Below are 15,419 nucleotides of genomic sequence, written 5' to 3'. Positions count from 1 at the left end.
CTTGGATATGTTGTTAGTACACTAGCAATGAAGCTGTGGATGTCACACACAGTTTGCATAATTTCGGTCATTGCAGCACTTGCTGCTCCTATAAAGCTAGCCAGTGCAACAATTGCCAACTTCAATGTAAATAAATTTGAGGAACCCTTCCTATTAGGCTGTGGAGACAAAAAATATTTTCTCCTTAGACAGTGAAAAGGAATGAGGCAGGATGCATGAAGATGTGCAGGGGGGAAAGGAAAAATTCTTTCCCCAGATAAAGGGATTTATTTGTTTTCTTTGTCTTTATGTGTGGCACTTGAATTAGCCATTTACTCCCCTCCCCCCCCCGAATTTTATTTTTGACTTTGTGAAATGGTAAATCTAATGTTGAATTGTAAATTTAAAGCTCTTCACTCTGTACCTCAGAGGGCTAAGGGAAAGATGACCCAAATAATGTGTATTCAGAACAGCACTCTTAGTACCAAGCTGTGAATGAATGAGTTCAGGTAATGAGAAGAGGAAAAATTGCTTTAATGCAGTCTGGTCCAGATGCATGCCAGCTTAATCCAGCTGACCTAGCAAGACATACTTTTTGGAATAGTAAAAATAGCCAGAGGATCCCTTAGCTTTTGCAGAAATAAGGAGAAAAATGGGCACTAAACACCAAATCACAACCCTCGGCAGTTATTTACTAGTGCAAGTGCGGGAAGGTGCCTCCCAGACAATTATGTATAAAGCAAATAAATGGTCACTTTCTGTAGCAGAGCAGCACTAGACTGAGGCCCTCGTGACAAGACCCACTTTGACCGTCTAAACTCAGTTTACACCGTGCACACAGAGCTGCCATCCAGCCAGAGGTCTGTCTGCAGGAGTGGCTGTGAGCTGACATCCGGGCTGCTTTTTGTTCTCAGAGGAGCAAAAGCAAGCAGCAGATGAACCCAGATCTGCCAGGGACCCAGCATGCCTCAAAACACAACGGAAGTAGAAGACAATTTCTTTGAATTCTGTGGCCTGCTTTTGTGCAGTTTTACAAAAAACTTTCTCCCCATCACATTCAATGTGCTTCTTTCAGAACTGAGAAACAAGGAGGTGTCCTACCACGACTAAGTTAACACCTGTAAACTCCATGGCTTGCAGTGCAATGTTGTACAATGGCCAAAATGCCTACTGCAAATCGAGTTACAGCAGTGCATTTGGATACAAGCTTAAAAGCACACACTCACTATTTACTCCCCTGGCATTCTGACTGCCTGTTCTTCTATGATTCCTAAGGCACTATATTTAATCAGAGAAAACAAACATCAATATTTCCTTATATTGTGTTCAAAATAATTTCATTAATTCTTACATCAGAAACAGCAATGTACCTTCTTTTGCAAGTTGGTTTAACCCATCTCTCCCTGATTTGAGTGGAGATAAGAGCTTTGGGCAAATAATTTAGGATTAAGAATTCAAGATCTGTCTCAACTGAGTAAATCCATACATATTTCACAGAAGCACTGCCATTTACCTGTAGTGCAGGTAGCTCAGCCACAGACTCTTTCAGAAACTGTTTTAAGTTCCTCAGATATTTGTCATTCTGCTGTAGTCCACCTGGGCCCCACCAGGGGCTTCATATCTCAAATACTTCAGCTGTACCTATTTTATCTATGACAAAGGTTCAAGGCCAGTTTATCCAAAGAGCTGTGCTTTTGTTCAATACCTACTTTGACAGTTCACTTTTCATGAGCATGTGGTCTGTAAAATACAACTGAACAGTAAAAAGAAATTGCCTTAGGAGCTGTGAGTTTAGCCATCTATGAGTATGACAGAGTAAAAACGTTCTCTCTCGTTACTCCTGATCAAAACCATAAAAAAACTTCAGCATCTTCTGATGCATTTCCCTACCTGTCTTAGAAGTTTAAGACAATTAGTTTCAAGTTTTCTAATGTTGCTTCCAGTTCTTGCTGGACTTTTTTTTCTGGCAGCAGTTTGACCCAATGTCCCTGATTTTTCTCCCAGCTTCTTGCAATCTCAGTCAGAAGTGTTCTCACATATTGTCCATTACAATCAATCAGACACGAACTGTGTCCAGTGCTTGCTTATAGCTTTTCTGTTAAATCCATTGAATCGTGGACCTCTTGCTGCTGTGAAATCTGACAAGTTATCTTCCAATGTCTGGAATCTGTGAAATGTAAGAATAATAATATCAACAATAATAATAACAACGAACTAATCCTGATTAATTACTTTTTCTCCAGCTTCAGTTTTCTTTGAGCTGGCCTCCTTCAGAAAATTTCAGCATGTCCTATCTAGCATACTGAAACGCCATTCCTGGAGTCACTGCCCCTCTCTAGGCACACCTGTAGCTGACTTTTCCACACCACTGAGGCAGGTGCCCAGGTGTGTAGACAAGGTGAGCACTAAGGGCTGGATCTGCCTCAAGGAGCCAGAAGCGGCAGCTGTTCACAGCAGTCCTGCTTGACTTAATTTGAGCCCCCAGTCAAACACATATTACAAAATCGCCTCTGTTGGCAGAGAGGTAGATTGCAAACCTTTTATTAATTTGAAGTGATTTCAGGGCTCCTTGGGAAGATGTTTAATTATTGATATTCTACCTAATGTGGGAAGAGCAAATTTGAGAGGGTCCCATTGAGACAGCCTGAAGGAAAATTTCTCGTTTCCTTATGTGTCCTTGTCAGAGATGTCAGTTTGCATGTTTGTATTGTGACTCTCTTCTTTATTTTCTTTAGGCTTTCCATGATTAAGAAAGAATAGCTAATCTCTGACTAAAAAAATTAAATAAATTAAAAACAAAAAAATACAATTCTGGACCAAACTACTATAAGAAAAAGCTGTGAAACTGAAGCTCATTTGAACACTAAGCACCCAAACAGCAGAATTCATTTGAGTTAGCTGAGCTGCTGAATTAACAAAGCCAGGGTTTCTGTAGACCCATTGTCATAGGAACTCCAGTTTAAGCTTTTCCTACGTTTGTGACATTTCTAATCTTTATTCCTGCTTCTTCCCCTGGTCTGTTCACTCCCTGGAGTCTAATTAGGGTTGAAGTCAGTCTGAGACTTTCCATCTACTCATTGCCTGGCAAGTTGCAGGAAGTAAATACCTTCAACTTCTTTGTGAAACCTGATCAATAGATTATCATGGAAGAAAGGCCAAACAGCCACACAAATTCTTATTCACCCAGAACATGACCACACTACCTTTCCTTTCTTTGAAATGCAAGGGGGAAAAAGGGAGCTGCCACATTTGTTTTGAGCATTATGAGTTCCTCTGTCTAACTGGGAGTGGATGAGGCTGGCATTCAGGTGCAGCATTTTGAAAAAGCAAGGCAAAACTCAAAGGCTCTCCTTTTATCTGCAAATAAGAATGGAGGGTATTGGGTGGAAGGGGATGCATGCCTGTTCAGCTGGGTAAGGGATACAATTAACTTTTAGTCTTCAGCTATCTTTTTAATTGTTTACTAGACAGCTCATCTGTGTATACTTGCAAAGGAAAAGACCCATCCTAAGTATGTCACAGGCAGATGTGTGTGCTGTGCAGCCCTAACTCCTCACAGAACTCTCAGACATGATTTCAGGAGCTGAGCGGGAAGGGACGAGGGTATATTGATCAACCAGAGAGACCAATATCTTGAAATAGATCCTTTTATGTTTTCCATAGCTGCAGATGAGTTGTTTAGATTACAAAAACACAGTAAGGGCAAACAGTGCAAGTATCACCTTTGCATGCACCTCAGCAATTCAGAAATGGCTGCTGCCTTCCCACACCCAGAAGTGCAGTGGGATGAGCGTGCTCAGGAGCAGCAGTGCCGAATTCCCTAGCTGCACACACCTCCTGAACCTGTGCATCTCCCCCAGCGCACACCTGAAAAGCTAATGCTGTGCCGTAATGCATTCACGATAAGCAGCTGCTGGGTGAGCTTGTCTCTGCTGCTCCCCTGCCACCTCCTTGCCCTGAGCAGCAATTCACGTGTTACTCCTCCTGCCTTCCACTCCAGCAGCTATTTTATAAATTCTTCACTCTGCATTAGCCTACTGGTTTATTTACTAGAAGTCAGGAATACATTTACAACATCCCTCTCTGTGAAGCATTCTTTAAGAGAGCTTCCATACTAATTAAGTTAAATGCGATAATGACACTCTGTTGATGGAACTGAAGCTAATGATAATGATGCCATACATTTAGTTGCAAGCACCTACTCAGTTAAATGAATGAGTCTATTGTTTTAACAGCATTAAGTCCCACAGCCTGGGAGACCACAGCAGAGAAAAAAAGAACAAAAAACCAAAAAAAACATTACAATGCAATTGCTTTGCAGGGCAATAAATAGGTTTGAAATGCACTATTTTGGCTTCAATGAACATGTGTTCAATCAATCACCCTGTCCTGGTGTACAGAGATATGTACTAGTGGAAATATGGTGATTTCTAAAACTGGAATAATGAAAAATTGATGCCTTTTTAGTCAAATGAACACACATTTGCTCTGTCCAGAATATATTTATTTGAACTACAATAGGTACTTGGAAAAAGTGTTTCTTTCAAGAATGTTTGAAAATCAATAATACTCTGCAACCTTTGCTGATCAGATATCAGACCTTTTTTCAGACTGTAAATGTGCACTTAGGACTGAGTGCAAAACAATCTGAGTTATATGGCAATTCTTCATTGATTTTACACCCCAAGACGTCCCTGCCTTTTCCTCCAAACACTCCCCCACCAATACAGTACAGTTTTGCTGTAGTGTACCCAGATTTACCTTTCTGAAAGCATCTTCACATAAGGTTTAAAAGAAGAGGAGGTCTTTTTCGTTTGTTGGGCTTTTTTCTTTCAAATTACACTGTATCTATAGTAATGTTGATCTGAACAAAAGATAGGGTTGCTCTTTATACCTGCAACAGTCAGATGTGTCTCTCATAACAGCTTTCTTCTTTGCTCTTTCTTCCATGATTAAAAAAATATTAAAAGCATTCATCTTCTCAAAAATAATTTCCTAGAGCATGGAAGCTCACAGTTACACACACCATTATCCTCAGGAGGCAGCTGGGAACTGTGGTAGCTACCCTACAGCCACACACCTCCCTTCCTCCTTTTCAGAAAGTCCCTTCCTGTGAGATGAAGACTATGCCATCCCCTGCAAGCTATTGCTGAGTCACCTTGAGATTACCTTTCTCAAGGAATCTTTCTCAGCCATTTCAGTGGTGGGGGAAGTGCCAGGCTAAAGAGAGGCACCCCATCCTCCAGCCGTGCTGTTCCCTCACACATCACCGCACTCTTGCCAGGCCCAGCATCCCAGATACCACTGGGGAGGGAGAGCAGCTCACCCCAGGACAGCTCCAGTCTTCCCTGTCCACTGTGGCTACACCTGCTGTCTCAAAGCAGACCACGCAAACAAGTGATCTCACCTAACTGCACGGACTAATAATCATTCCAATATATCCCATTTGGTCTGGAGGAGAGATCAGCTATGTGTGTTTGAGCCATGGACTCTGCCATATTATTCTTTCTGTCTGCTTCCTACCCCTCTCTGGCTAAAAGCATGTTTTTGAGGGTAGCCTGCTCTTCTGATCACACATTTGATTTTGTAAGACTGACTAAATACCTTGCAAGTAATTAACAGACCAATTCATTGTTGCTCACATTTATGTGCAATTAACTTCTGACCCTAAGATAAACTGTCACTTGTCATTCATTCCTGTAAACTCTCATGCACGTCCTTAGCATGACATCCATAAAGACTTTCATTAAAATCACCACAATTCAGATGCATAAATTTAGAGCATATCCATATGTGACTGCAAGATTTTGGCCTGTTTCTGCCAACAGATTTCTGCCTGTTTCTGACATTTCATGTCTACTGAACCTCTATGACTTTGCATATTTAGAAAACATCTGCTTTAGTTAACAGAGTCCATACTCCTATTTTTCCCATCTTTTGTTTTTATGTTCACCCTCAAAGACATGACAGCATCTAGTGTAAATGGCAGCAATATGCTGTGTGTATGCAGAGCCTAATAGATTCCATCTCAGACTGATATATATGGGAAACTGAACCAATACATTTTTAAACCCATAAGATCTGCAGATGTCATCTATAGCCTTGTAAATTACAAACTTTTACTGTTTTATTTTTACAGCTGATGATTGTAAAAGATAAAATTTTGCATTATCGCTATGTAATAGCACAAGCTTTAGAAACATGCTGCTACAGAAGGGAGCATACATTAAAACACAGAGTATTCAAGGGAGCTTTATAATGCAATTTTAAGCTCTACAACTGACTGTATAATAAAACTGTAAAGCAAGATATGAAACAATGTTTGCTAATAACAGAAAAGTGAAAACTTTATTAAATTTCTGTGACTTCAGAAACCAGCAAGGAAAAAACAGATGCATAGAGGACATTTAATTAAGGATAAAGACTGTTTGAATCATGCTGGGGCATCTGGTCACCCTACATTAAACTGAACGTGACAGTGAATAATAAAGTATGCAAGAATGACATTAAAATAACCGAAAGACAGCTTTGCAAGCTGATATGAGTAAGGCAGTCTTGAGTTAAGGTCCCAGATCCTCTCTTTAAATCATCCTCCTGTGGTTGAACCACATTGCAGCCACACTCAGTAACACTATTTTTAAGGCCAGGACAAGCTCAGAGACACAAATGGCCAGAAAAGTCCTCCAGATTTTACAGAGGCCAAATGGGGCTGCACTGCTCTGCAGAGCTGTTTGAGCCAGCACACTCCCCAGTAGCTTCTCCTGCTCCTGGCTTTCCAGCATGGCAAGTGTGGCACACGCTGCCCTTCAGGCCCTGAGCTACCCAGTGCCTGGTGTAAGATCCAAAACCTCCTTCTGATCACAGCCCAGGGCATGTGATGGGAGACAGCAGTGACTCTGATTTTAAAAGTTACTCTCTTCATGGTGCTCCCCAGTACTTCACTCCAGAGATTTTGTTGCTACCACCATCTTCCAGTAACAAGCCAAAAAAAGAGGGAGGGAGGGATAGAGGGAGAGTGGAGAGATCACAGGACGCACAAGGAGCAGAAAACATCAAGAAAAGCCTAAATCTCCTCTTTTAGCCAACTTTTCACATATGAGTCCAGTGCTGAATCTCTTTGAAAGATTTTTTTGATCCCAGAGGTTAATGTCTACCAAACTCATGCCAAGTCAAAGTCATGAAGATACTACATTCCTTAGAACTCTGTGAGATGTGAGCTGTGGCTCTCTTGTTTTCACAAGGGGCACCACTGAGGTGGGCAGTCCACAGTGAAAAGTGTTGCAGTCACCCAAACTCTGCAAGCAGCTTCAGCCACAATAGTCACCCAAACTCTGCAAGCAGCTTCAGCCACAATTTGTGCCTTATTGAGCACATCTACATGGCCCCAGTTTTTACCCGAAATGGACATCTCTCCATCTGAACATCTCTACTTACAGTATTCTCCTAAGCAGGCTTCGTGGTGTCCAAAACGGGTGACCTTGTACTGCTGCTTTAGCATAAAATTCAATTTAAAAGTCTGTCAGCCAAGAGAGACCCAAGAGAGCAAGGCTTCGTTAGTTCCCATGCTCTCAGCCCTATACAGTGCTAAACCAGAATTGGTTTTATTCTTCCAATTTCTTTGGTGCATATGCTAATTTTTGCTCTACATTAAAAGTTTCACAACCCGGGGTTAGTCCCCCTCCCTCCAGCTCATCAAAAGAGGACCCTCCTGAAACGTGATGATCTTTTTCCAAATCTACTGAAAAATGTGTTGCAAATTACTATGAGACACGGGGGAGCCCTACAGCTTTGCAGTTTGTACATGTTAAGGCTACAGCATCATCTTTTTCAGAGCAAAATTGGAGATGAGAGCCAAAGTCATTCCAGAGATGCCAGTCGTGCCAAGCCCCCTCGAGTGGATTCTATTTTTGCCTGGAATCAGGTGCAAGATCAAAATATCATCTTGTTGCTGGGCCAGGGAGAAATTACACCTCTTACTTAACTCCACCTTCATGGAAGAATTAGAATCAAAGAAGAAAAACAAAAAGTAGAAAAATAAGCAAGTGTTGGTCTGTGCAACCCTAAATCTGGTATTGGCTCACTTTCTTAGCAATACCTGTGGGAATTTGCATTCTGTTTTCAAAATGTGGCTTTACCATACTTTCTCTGCAGTAACATTCAGTTTCTTACACTTGGACTTGTCTCCAACATCTGGAGCAGTATGTGAAAGATTTGGTACAATGTGACCTTCTAGGAAAACATTACCTCACATGAACACATGGACCTTTCACAGCAGCTCCTTCCTCTACCACTCTCCCCATCATTAATCTGTTCTTGAAGACTGGTCCTCAAAGTTGTTTTCTTTTTTTTCCTTTTTTAAATATGCCATGCACGTGGCAGATGAAAAAAAAAAAAAGCAGAATTTGAGTAAAGAGAGAGAGGCAACAGCATGAAGTGTTCTGAAGAGATAGGAGATCAAAAAAGGTTTCGTTCCAACATGCCTTAAAGGTCTATTCATATATACAATAGGCTCATCATATCTGGAATTACTTTGCACGGCAGCTCAGTGTGTGTGCGCTTTTATCAGCTGCCTTCCAAAAGTGAATGCCTTCAGGAAGGACAGCCTGGAACAGGCAGTAGAGCTGGGCACCCAGAGCTGGCTGCTGCTGCTGCTGGGAGCAGAAAGTCCTGCCTTGCTGGCCAGACAGTTCTCAGACACTCAAGTGTGAGGTTTTGAAAAAAAACACACTTGAGATGAAATGTACACACACATATATATATATATGTATCTGTGGAATTAGGTGTCCCTGGGACCATGGGATGGTCATGACAGACATTTGCATCCCAGTGCCCTGAACCCTGTGCTATCATTACTCCAACCAAGGTATTTTCCTTTTCCTCATGGGATCTCTCTCTAGTCAGGGGTCCTCCAGCAGGGACAGAAAAGGGGGGATAGAGCTCATGAAAATGCAGCAATTATCCTCTACAGGGAGAGTTTTTTCCTCCCTCCTCTCTGCTAGCAGTGGTACTTCAGCTCATGTTGAAAGAGCTCAATAAAATTGCCCCAAAACATCCTTTCCAAGGTGCCCTCTAAATGAGAAGGTGAAATGGGAAATCAAAAAAAAAAAAAAGGTATAGCAACGGTTTCAAACATCTGCTCTTTACTTGAAAGCATTTCTCTTATTTTCTGGCCATCCCATCTTCTTAGGACCCTTTCCTTTGGGAAAAGCCATGCCTTATGAGATCCTACATCCCAGGCAGCCATAAATACATGACATTTTCAAGGAAGTAGCAGTGGGTTTAGGGAGGTCTGGCTCATTATATTTTAATACCTCTCCTTGATGATATTGCCCAAAACCACAAGGGTGATGTCAATATTTCACAACTATTCATGAGAGAAATTACAGGAAGAAATAATATATATGTGTTATCTTCAAAAATGGGGAAATCTACAGGAACACTGGACTTTAAGCAAGTGTTGCAGACATCAAAATCTATGCTAAGACAAGACTTCCTAAAAAGGTTGGTAAAATGAAAAGCCAACATTAACATCACTTAGCATTAACTCCTCCTCCACATAACACCCAAACAGCATTTAAATATCAAGGAAAAAACTGCTTTTAACTGAACTGGAAGATGTAAATGGTCTAACACTGGAAGCAACACCACCATCCCTTTATTTTCGCCCTATGTATCTGGACCTTTAGCCTGGAAAGCTGGAATGTTAGATTTAAAGTGGCTGCTTTAATCTCTGCTCTTCTGCAGCCCTGGTCTCTTCCCAGCTACTCTCTGCCAGTTTGACTCCTCTGGCTTTGGTGTGGCTGTATCTGAGCACCTGAGGGGAGTTTAATTTGGTTGTCAGTCCTCCAGAGTCGACCCAAACTCCTCAGCTGCATTGGCTCTGCAGGACTGATGGGAATAAAAAGTAGGTAAGAACTTATTTTTGTGACTGAAGTCAGCAGATATGACTCTGCACAGAGGCAGCAGATGTGTCCAGTAAGAGCATTTTTAAATGGTGACTTCTCAAAGTGAGATTTTAGTGTAAGTTATACAGCACACCAGTTTTGTGATCTCTCAGCCCTGAGACTGTCCCTGTAATATTAATTGTATACTTTCCAAAGTGCTACCCTAAACACTTTTCTCAGTGCTAGCAAAAGTAGTAAGAAATGGCTAGTACCTTCCAATAAATATAAATTTCCTCTTACTTCTGAGGTAATCTAATCCATACAGATGCATTTCAAGGTCTGTCAAAGTTATTCAGGCTCATTCCACAGCAGCCTGAACACCCTCTGCCCTGGAGTTTTACCAAGATATACTGTGGAAAAAAATCCAAGAGTAGGTGAATTGGTAAGATGAGCTATTTCTGGATAAAACTGTGATATTTATTAGGCAAATAAACCAACAAATGAAAAACAAAAAGAAGATGCCAAACACAAAAATGACACTCCTGTCACTGTGAGAAACATTGAGAATTGCTCAACCCGAATAAAGCACAAGATTTAATAAACTGTTCTTGCAGACGTGGTTATAAGTAAGTTTCAGCAGCAATAAGTTTTACTGCTGTTTGGGCTTAGAACCAAAAGCACTGATGAAGCTCAATGGCCAACATTATTCAGGGGAGAGCTAAATAAAAGTCATTGTAGCAGAACTCCATGGCATACAAATATCCAAGCATGAATAACATGATGCCAGCTCACGCTGGTCCTTTTATCTGCCTGTATCAACAGTGTGGCTGTCAGCAGATTCTACCCCAAATACACCACTCATTTTGCAACCCAGGAGACCCAACCACATGGCAAGGGGCTTAGAAATTTGAACAAGCTGATCCCAGTGCACAAGCAGGCCCCCTGTGGTGTGCAGAGAATTGCGCCTAATCTTTTCCTATAAGGATTCTATCCTTCAGCTTGTAGCATCTAACCTCAGGGGTCTGTGAGGTTCAGTAATGCAGTGAAAAGCCTTGCATATAAAATTTGAACATCACTGCCCCTAACGAGCCTCTCCTGAGTTCAATGCTTCCATGCTTTTGGGAGCAGCTCCCTAACAGATCTCCCCACCAGCTGCAGGAGCAGAGCACCAGCAGCCCTGCCCTATCCCCCAGGTGCAAGGCTGCCCTGGACTTCTCACCCTCTGCTCCATCCCTTCACCCCCAGGGCAGGGGCAGGCACTGGCTGCCTGGGGAGGGTAGGAGAGCAGCCCTATCTGTCATGGTTCAACACTAGACAGCAAATAAGCCCACACAGCTGCTCACTCAATCCTCTCAACAAAAAGCATGGGGGAGAGAATCAAAAGAGTAAAAGTGAGAAAACTCAGGGGTTAAGATAAAATCCTGGGTGGTGCCAGGATGAAGGATGCTTTTGCTGGGGTCATTCCAGCTCCCCAGTGCCCTGTAACACAGAGCAATGAGAGCTACCAAGGGAAAAAAATGTTCCATAAGGATAAGAACAATGCCAGAGGTTAGGGACTGGCACAGAGAGGTCAGTGAGTGCACGTGTGGTCCCAAGGACCTGCCCTCACCACAGGCAGCTCCCCAAGACCACAAACAGGCAGGAAAAGGGCCCACTACTCCCCATGCATTCACCACCTTTGTCTAACAGAACCGTGCAGAGCACTGCAGACTCTTATTTATGCCTAAGATAAATAATTTGATCAATAAGCCCGATCTTTATTCAAGTGGCTTTCAAATTACATGGCTGGCCTGGCCTAGTACAAGAAATGGGGAAATCACCGCAGCCTATGTAGGGCCACAAAATAAGAAGAAAAAAAAAAAAAGTAAGTCTAACACTAAGATGGAATTTAAAATCCTGGTCATCCTTTATCACTTCAGACTGTAGACCGGGATTACAAGTAAATTTTATTTTCCTGTAATAAAACATTCCTCTTTACAACAGGAACATCAAGCTGACATTTGAAATAGACCATTTGACTGGAATTACCCCAAGAGCGAATGCTGCAAAGTGACTGCATCACTGCACACGGCTGACAGTAATTATTAATAGGACTGCTCTTCCTTTGATAGGCATGCATTACAGGTGGCTGAATAATGGAAACATTTGTGAACAATTGTTTGGTGGCAGAAAGAAAACCTTCTGCCAAAATTTTAATGCTTAAACACAATGCAATTAACCAGCTCCAAAGCCCAGCTCTTGCAAAAGCAGGATCGTTTTCATGACACCTGCTAAGCTCTACAGGAGCACACACAGCAGTAGTGTTTAGAGGGTCAAGAGTGGATGAGGCAGAGGCAGTTAGACTCCCAAATCACCCTCCCTAAGCCACACTTAGTGGCATTAGGGAGTTATTTTCACTTGAATTCAATCATAAGCATCTATTGCCAGAGCAATATGCAGAGAGGTGTGAATGGAGTCCTGACCTAGCAGGCAGCTCTGCAACCATGTAAGTACCCCATATAATGCTGGAACCCACAGTATATCTGCTGATGAATAGAGGAGGGAGAAGCCTCTTTAGCTCTTCCACTAAATCTGAATCAGAGTTATGTCTGTAATAGCAAAGGGATTCACAGACTAAATCAGAGAGGATCTCTAAATCCAAGAACTGAATAAAAATGTTGTGATAGGTTGACTTAGGAAGAAGAAACTCAGAAGAGATTCTTCCTAAGGGAATTTCCTCTGTGGGGGTTGGGATACCTGCAACAGCCAATTAGAGAAAGTTAGTTCGCTCCGTGCACACACATTTTGAGGAAGGTAATCCGGACCTGACCCTCTTTGTCTTCCGGCGGCTGAGCAGGTAACACCAACCCGAGCTTCCCCCTCCCTCATGCGGGGGGGGGAGGCTCGGGAGGCCGCTTGGGCCCCGTTTGCCAACGAGGGGGACCCGATGGCCGGAGGGAGAAAAAGTTGTGTGATAAGACCTTCACGGCTTCCTCCTCCACGGGCCTGCGGCTCTGGCGTGGGGGGCGGCCGACTCTTGCTGCTGCCGGACGGGCCGGGCCTGCCCGGGTGGCCATGAGCAGTGTGGGGCTGCAGCCCAGCCCCAGAAAGGCTGATTGATACCTCAGCTGCCTCCCAGCTCGGCCTGAGCCTGGCCCAACTCTTGTAGTTGTGTTAAACTTTAACTCTTTAGTGTTCAGATAAGATTTGCAAAGCCTCCAGCCTTTCCTTTGAATATGAAAGGGAATAAGAAGATTTCTGAAGTCAGTGATGTAAGAGCTAAGGTTTTAAGATGGAAGGAGAATGAGAAGATGCTGAAATGGCTGAAAATCTTTTTGTGAAATTGTAGGAATGAACTGATGTACTGAATATTCCTATAAACCATGGAAAGAGACATGGGGGGATGGAAATGTTCCATTTAATAGATGATTTGACTAAAAAGCACCTTGTTGAGAATTTCTGCCCTGAGAAAAGAAGGGGATTTTGGTTTTCTGAAGATGAAGCCTGAGCAGTGAGAAAGGAGACAAAGAGAATCGTTGCGGTTGAACATTTCATTCTTAAAAGTAATACCCCATGAAGCAGACATGGCCCACATCTACAACTTTGGGACGGTTGTAGAGTTGGGAGGAGCGTCACGGTTGCAGGTTCCCAGGCGGATGCAAATCGTGAAAGATAAAACCACAAGAGAACTGTCTTTTTTCCTTCTTGTGGGAAAAATCCCTACAACTTCAACAAGAAGAGGCTTCTCTCTCCAGAAGTGAACTGAAAAAGACTAATTGGGCACTGACCAAAGTATTTGTTATATGTTTGTTTTGTTGTTATGAAGATTGGGAGAGGGAGGGAAGGAGTGATCTGAAAAATCTTATTCTGAATTTTTTTCCCTCTCTTTTTGTTTGTGTCGTTAATAAATTTCCTTTTATACTCTCTCAAGTTTTAGGCCTGCCTTGCTCTTTTGCTCCTGGTTCTGTCTCACAACAGAAAAAAATAAGTTTATTTAAATTGGCAACTCAAACTGAAGACAAATGTCAACATAAAACAAACAGCAGTGGCCACATTTCCATCGCAAAAATCAGAAAAACAGATTTTGGCTTGTCAAGGGAGGCAAAGCAATTACTCTTTTTTACAAAGAGTTTATGAGAACATCCGAGGAGGGCAGGAGGAAAAATTATGCTTCATTAAAACAAATTATAATAAAATAATACAATGACAATATAACACACCAAACTTAAAACTCGTTATTCTTAACCAAACAGGGACATCCACATGTAGCCCATGCTGGGCTCAAAGAGAAATACCTCACATGTGAATGTTCCTCCTGTCAGTGCTCACACATTTTATTTAATCTCAGGCACTTGATGCTTCTCCTCACCCCAGGCACGTTAGAGCTGAGCCCATCCCGTGCCACTCATGACCTCAGTCTGGGAACTGCCCTTTCCTGGCCTGACCTCACACCTACCTCAATGCCATGAGCTCACCAAAGCTCTTGGCCAACCTATGGCTCTCTGTTTGGGTAGCATGGGATGCAGCTCTGGCTGGTGATGCACTGCCCCACTGTCCTGCACTGGACAGCACTGCCCTGGCTGCTCCCTGGCAGGAAGGGCACCAGCTGCCTCCACCTTTCTCCTTCCCACCTGTCCATGGAAAGCACCTGTCTGGGAGTTCCAGCTTCTCCAGATCTGGTGATAAGGGCTCCCACACAAATGCTCACTGAGGGCACATCTGGGAAAGAGCAGTGTTTTTGGTATGTCCCCAGAGCACTTCAATGTGAATTTTCTGCCAAAACAGAGCCATGACTGCCTCCAGCCTGATCCATGGCAGCAAGATACCTGGAACAATTTCATCAAGCCATGCTATTTTCCCTCTCCACTCTTGATCTTCTGCCTTCTCCCTGTTTATAAGTTACACAATTTTCAGGTAGGCAAACTTTTATAAAACATTTGAGATCAAACCAAATAAACTGATTTTAAAACAGATGAGCCCAAATGACTAAAACACTGAAGAGTCATTTACAGCATTTCATAAAATCAAAGAAACATTTCTGTTGAAAGGGACCTTAAAATCATCTAGTTCCAACCCCACTGCCATGGGCAGGTATATCTTCCACTAGACAAGGGTGTTCAAAGCAATCTCTACTAACTGGCCTTTGCAGTATCCTTTAAAGAAATGCATACTTTAAATGTAGGATCAAATGTTTTTGTAACCTCATTTTTAGAAAATTAATGTTACCAGTTTTCAGTAAAAAAAGCCTCCAAGCATTTCTACTTAATGTTTTAAAGAGGGGGAAATGCATAAATGCAGCTGGATGTCTGCAGGAACAAATTATCAAAGAGCCTGAACTGTAAATTGTCCAAAACCAGAATCCTTCAGCTGGGCTTGTAATTGATGCCAGCTCTTTCAGAGAAGCAAATAGCAAAGGTTTACCACTTTTCTCTCACATTACGATTTCAGATCTATATTGGCTTTATGATCTTCAAGACTAAGTGCTATCTGACATTGATAGAGCAGGAGTTATTCCAGGGTTTTGCTAGTCCACTTATATGTGAAAGAAGGAAAGATTACAATTATGGAGTAACAGGA

The 15,419-nt window shown here is 42.4% G+C and overlaps 1 long non-coding RNA gene across 1 annotated transcript in view; it reads right to left on the bottom strand.

The window, feature by feature from the left end:
- LOC148224593 (uncharacterized) overlaps positions 1 to 15,419 on the bottom strand; it is a 72,969-nt gene that overhangs the window by 29,688 nt on the left and 27,862 nt on the right. The window contains exon 4 of the long non-coding RNA XR_015799445.1: positions 1,870 to 2,146. This is a non-coding gene — a long non-coding RNA (uncharacterized LOC148224593). The remainder of the gene's footprint in view (positions 1 to 1,869; positions 2,147 to 15,419) is intronic.

This window comes from Sturnus vulgaris, chromosome 2, assembly GCF_052056855.1.
Source record: "Sturnus vulgaris isolate bStuVul1 chromosome 2, bStuVul1.hap1, whole genome shotgun sequence".
Classification (NCBI taxonomy): Eukaryota; Metazoa; Chordata; class Aves; order Passeriformes; family Sturnidae; genus Sturnus; species Sturnus vulgaris.
This window is presented reverse-complemented; position numbering and strand designations above follow the sequence as displayed.